We start from the raw sequence: 6,341 nt of genomic DNA on the forward strand, positions 1-6,341 counted from the left end.
TTCTGTATCACACATCACAGACCACACTGGTGAACTGAATCCATGATATTGGGGATTTTGTATTGCCATGTTACATCATGAATGAAAACTTTATTTAACAGATTGCAGAATGGGTACATTTACATTTAGCTGACACTTTTATCCAAAGCGACTTACAAGTTGTGTACGACAAGTCATCAGGAAGGGCACAACTATCAGCTGAGTAACAATGTTCATCAAAGTGTTGAGTGCTACAGTATGTAGGTTAGTTTATTAGGACAAGTGCATGACAGTAAGGTTAGTTTTGAATTTTATTTTTCAGATTGAAGTGTGTCTTTAGTGGGTACAATACAGTACGGCTCAATACACAATTGTTAAGGGGATGCAGATCAGAGAAAGACGTTTGTCTTGCTTACATCAGGGTCCCCCATTTTCATTACTATCATATCCTATTACCATGTTTTAAAGGTGCAAGCTGTAATCCAAATGTAACCAAACCATGGGATTGGAGATGTGTTTTCATTTTCAATTGTCTGAATGAGCTCTTGATAGAATGGTAGACACTATGTGGCAACTAAACCAGGTATTAAGGTTGGGTTACATTATTTTTATTTAATCAGGAAAAAGAGTGTTCGGGCCCTTATTTGATACACTTGTTCAAATGGTCAACTCCACTCCTTATAACACCAGAGCTGCTCACCATATCTCTAACACCAGAGCTGCTCACCATATCTCTATAACACCAGGTATAACAGGTTTTCTTTGAGTATACGGCTGGAAGCGTCCTCTCGAGGTGCCTTCAGATAGCCTTCCGCTCTCTGTATCGAACTGAGACTCTGTGCACAGAATATATAAACCATCTTCTTTTTTTCCTATCCTTGACTCAATTTCTACAAGCTCATTGCATTAGCTAAATAATAATTGTATAATAATGTGGGGGGGGGGGGGCTGTTCCAGAGCAGAGGGGCTGCAGCAGTGAAGGCTGTCCCCCCTGGTTTTGAGCCTTTGTATGTATGCCCCTTTGTCATTTTATTTGGTTGTTTCTTTGATGTGTTTTATCAGTCTCTTTTCTATTTTATAAAAAAAAAAATCCCCTTTCCCAGTTACCCTTCGAGGGGACCTTTTGTCCTCTCGCCAGGCAGTCGTTGAAAATAAAAATGTGTTCTCAATTGACCTGCCTGGTTAAATAAAACATTTAAAAAATAAAACTAAAGGATTGCCTTATCGTAACATGACCGTCAGAACAAACAGAATTCTCAAGAGTTTTGTTGAGTCAAACGTGGAACCAGAGGCAATGAAAAGCTCATTAACAAGCTTCCAGAACGACGCATTGGAATAATAATAATAATAATTAATTTAATTTATATAGCGCTTCTCAATGACCCGAAGTCGCTGACAGTAGTCGGGAGCAAAGTAAGAACAAAGAAACAAAAACAAAAGGAACATGAGACCATGGGGGAACAGGGAAGACAGCATGAGATAGCACAAAAAGACAGAGCGGCAGGAGACAGACATCAATCAGGGGGGGGGGGGGTTATGGTTGGGGGTGGTTGAAGGCAAGGGAGAACAGGTGGGTTTTGAGGCGAGCTTTGAAGGTAGATAGTGTAGGGAGTCTCTGATGGACTGAGGGAGGGAGTTCCAGAGTCGGGGTGCAGTGCGAGAGAAGGCCCGATCACCAACGTTTTTGAGTTTGGATGTCGGGACAGTGAGGGAGGCAGTGGAGGAGGACCGGAGGGAACGGGTGGGGCGGTAGGGAAGAAGGAGATCAGTCAGGTAGGGGGGGGGCCAGGCTGTGGAAGGCTTTGAAGGTGAGGAGTAGTGTTTTAAAGTTTATGCAGTGTCTGTTCGGGAGCCAGTGGAGAGAGTGGAGGACAGGAGTGATATGTTCACGGGACCGGGTGTTAGTGAGGAGGCGGGCGGCTGAGTTTTGGACCATTTGCAGTTTATGGAGGGGGCGGGAGGTGATGCCAGTGAGGAGGGAGTTGCAATAGTCCAGGCGGGAGGAGATGAAGGCGTGTATGAGGGATTGAGCAGCAGGGGGGGGAGAGGCAGTGACGGATTTTAGCAATGTTGCGGAGGTGAAAGTATGATATTTTTACAATGGACCGGACGTGGGGGTTAAATGAGAGGGTGGGGTCGAGGAGGACACCAAGGTTTCGGACTAGGGAGGAGGGGGTGATGGTGGAGTCATTGATGGTGAGTGTGATGGGTCCGGATCTGGTGAGGGTGGTTTTGGTGCCAATAATGAGAAGTTCCGTCTTGTCACTGTTCAATTTGAGAAAGTTGTGAGTCATCCAGGTTTGGAGTTCGGTAATGCAGGATTCGATGTGACTGAGGGGTGGGCTGTGGGGGGATTGTGTACTGATGTAGATTTGGGTGTCATCAGCGTAGCAGTGGAAGTTGAGGTGGTATTTACGGATGATGTGACCAAGGGGGAGAATGTAGCAGATGAAGAGCAGGGGGCCAAGGACTGAGCCTTGGGGGACCCCCTGTGTGACTGGGGAGGGGGAAGAGGTGTGGCCGGAGAGGGAGATGAATTGGTGTCTGTCTGTTAGGTAGGAGGAGAACCAGTCAAGTGCTGTGCCCTCAACACCCAGTTGGAGGAAGCAAGATTTCCAGAACACATGGAGGATTTATACCACCTTTATTTACAGATAAGGATTTATTAAAAGTGTTTGCAACTGTTTGCATGTTTTTAAATCAGTGGCTAATTATACAGTAGATCTATATTTAGAGTTATGAAAGGTAGAAGACGTTCCATTTGAAGTCAAACTCAGAATCTATAAGCATACAGACAAATGTATAGGTGAGATCAATTATTGACTGGTGCTTTAAGTTCCACAAGTTCAGTGACAAACATTTAAAGAGGCGTAGATGGGTCATTTTACTAACAACTATTATCTACTAATAACTTTTACCAAATAACTATAATTTTACTATTATCAACAGTGGTCCTGGGATCCAGAAGTTAAAGAAGACGAGTCGTCAGTGAGAAGACAGATACTATTGTCTATGTATGTGTTGGTAAACCTATCTGAAGTTGGAGGTTCTCCTTCTCTTATGTTTAAACGTATTTCAAACTGTTTTAGCTGAGTTTTTATTTTATTCTTAAACTTTTATTTTATTACTTGTTTAATTTTCTGTGAATATTGCTTTCTATTATGTACCGTTTACATTTGTACAATAGTCGTTTCTGTAAATGAGGGAAACCTCAGAAGCGTTTTAAATTAAATGTCATGGCCACGGTGAGAGCTGCTCTTCTTATCCAACTCACAACAGAGGGACGGAAAAAATAAATACTATTATTACAACTTGAACAAGTGCCCCCCCGCCCCCCAAAGAATTCCTCTGAGGTCATCTTTGTGCGACAGAGACCCATTGCAGTCAGTGTGTGGCTGTTCTGCTGGTGACAGCCTCAACCTCACACTACATGTATTTATAGATTAGAGGCTGTTTACCAGCACCATCAATAATGCTTCACACTGTGACTCACACCCTGTTTTATTCAGTCGTCCATCACAGACATCTTGGTCTGAATACAGCAGGTGTCATGAAATAAGAGGTGATTATCATTAGAAAAGGGCCATATTATGGAAAAGAGAATGGGTTTCGTCTGTATTCAGATTAACAAGCCTAAACAAGCTGTTCGGAATGATTGCTCATTGTGATCTCATGGGGGGGGGGGGGCACACGGCCACACACACACGCTGCCCATCTAATGTAGTGCCCAGTTTGTAAAGGTGTTGTACTCGTGGGTGTGGAGCAGCCAGGAACACTGCTTACCTGGTGGCATGTGTTTATAACAGTGTTTACAGCCAGGAACACTGCTTACCTGGTGACATGTGTTTATAACAGTGTTTACAGCCAGGAACACTGCTTACCTGGTGACATGTGTTTACAGCCAGGAACACTGCTTACCTGGTGACATGCGTTTATAGCCAGGAACACTGCTTACCTGGTGACATGCGTTTATAGCCAGGAACACTGCTTACCTGGTGACATGTGTTTATAAGTGTTTACAGCCAGGAACACTGCTTACCTGGTGACATGCGTTTATAGCCAGGAACACTGCTTACCTGGTGACATGCGTTTATAGCCAGGAACACTGCTTACCTGGTGACATGTGTTTATAACAGTGTTTACAGCCAGGAACACTGCTTACCTGGTAACATGTGTTTATAACAGTGTTTACAGCCAGGAACACTGCTTACCTGGTAACATGTGTTTATAACAGTGTTTACAGCCAGGAACACTGCTTACCTGGTGACATGTGTTTATTAGCGTTTACAGCCAGGAACACTGCTTACCTGGTGACATGTGTTTATTAGCGTTTACAGCCAGGAACACTGCTTACCTGGTGACATGTGTTTATAACAGTGTTTATAGCCAGGAACACTGCTTACCTGGTGACATGTGTTTATTATAACAGTGTTGTTTATAACTCGTGGGTGTGGAGCAGCCAGGCAGGGAAGGAAAGGATTCATTTATGTGTTGTGTTGTGTTGCTCCAGCCTCCAAAAACACTGTTCTATACAAGAGAAGAAAAGGTGCTGGAAAATAAACAATTGGATTTTTAGTTTCTCTGCAAAACCCATGCAAACATGTTCCATAGATTCAAGGAAGGTGTATACAGTTGTTCAAAGGTTACAGATGCACCCTTTAAGTGACAACTGTGGTCAATGGGCCGTCGCATGGCGCCATGTTGGTATGCATGACACGGCAACTGTGGTCAATGGGCCATCGCATGGTGCCATATTGGTAGGCATGGCATGATAATACTATGAATGCCGAGTTCTAACAAACTGTTTAAGATTACGTCTCTTAGACTTTCTCCAGAGGTATGTGAGAAAATGAATGCAATGGGTGTTTGTTTAAGAACATATTTACTGTAACAGCTAAGATATATTATCTCTAAATAAAAAAAAAAACTTGTTTAATCGATTTATTACCATTGTTGTGAAGGATCAGATTAAACCGAATATGTATATTTATTTATATATATATTTAATTGTATTTGTATATCGTTTGATATCCCCTGTATATTCCTTGTACAATATGCATTGAATATCCCCGTTTCTACTAAACAGCCCATAATAGTTTCATTCTACCATTGGACGAGAACCTGGCGCCAGGTTGCCATACCCCTAGGTCCAAGTTCAATCGTGCCGCCTAACATGTCGAGGCAACCCCCGGTTCCGCGCAGTAATATGTCGGGCGAAATACGTATGGTACTATTTGTTCATAGCGCATATATATATGGCGCTCGTAAAGTAGAACTTTCTTTTAGTCCAGTTCTTTACCCTCCAACAGTGACAGACGCAAAAGCCTCCCCACGACGCACGTGCGGTGTAGTAAGGCCTACTTGGCCCAGAATAGGCATTGAGATATCGGGTAGATTAATAGTTGAATGGTCATAGTTTGGCACCATACCGTCGAGTTGGACATATTCTATTAAGCTAATAGTAGTCTATTTATGTATGGTGCATCGTTCGGTTAGAGTTCTACAGTTATCAGTACCCCCATCGTTCCTGACGTTATCTGGACGCTTAACCAGGCTGGTCAGACCCCTAGTGGTGATTGCATCCGAGGAGCTCCGGGCCAAGAGCGACTGGACCTGTATATTGGATTACTCTAACCAGACGACAGCGAGCCTTCCACGGCTTGGATTATGCTTTGTGTGCTTTGATTATTCCATGGATAAAGGCCAACACTGCCGAGTGTTGGAATTACCCCCCGGAGAGGACTCCAGGTGAGACGGCGCTCTACACGTGAGGTCGCCTCACGTCTCTCCGTTGTGGACCGGCAGATACCGTTCCACAGAGGGTCCAGCTGTATTCGTCTGCGGCCCGAGTTTCTGTGGGCACCGTGTCCAAGACTTTGGATTCTCCCAAGACACCGTCGGCCAGATGGGATACCGCCAGCGGCTTCTCTAACCCCCCCCTCCTACTGTCTTACAACCAGCGGGACCCCCCCCCCTTAGTGTATCCAGCTATAATCATTTAAGTACCATCGCTATCGTTTCCTAAATATTCCAGGTTGTATACTTACTCCCTGCGCAACCAGAGATTGGACATTCAATGTTGATTTACCTACGAATACTCATTTGCCATAAAAGTGCATATTCCATATTTCAAATCATAAATGTAATTAAGTGATCGTTGTATACACCCTTTGCTGTATTAAACTTTCGATTTGGTACATTTGTGTTGGTTCGTTTCATCAGGTGGGAAAGTGTTCATCATACTTATATCTTGTACTGGGTGGCCAGAAGTTAAAGTACATGAGGTAGTGGTATTAAATATCATATCTAACAATACAGTCAGGGAATTGTACCCCTCAGTTACAACCATCATCATCATCATT

The sequence above is a fragment of the Notolepis coatsorum genome, assembly GCF_963971535.1.
Source record: "Notolepis coatsorum genome assembly, chromosome: 9".
Taxonomy (NCBI): domain Eukaryota; kingdom Metazoa; phylum Chordata; class Actinopteri; order Aulopiformes; family Paralepididae; genus Notolepis; species Notolepis coatsorum.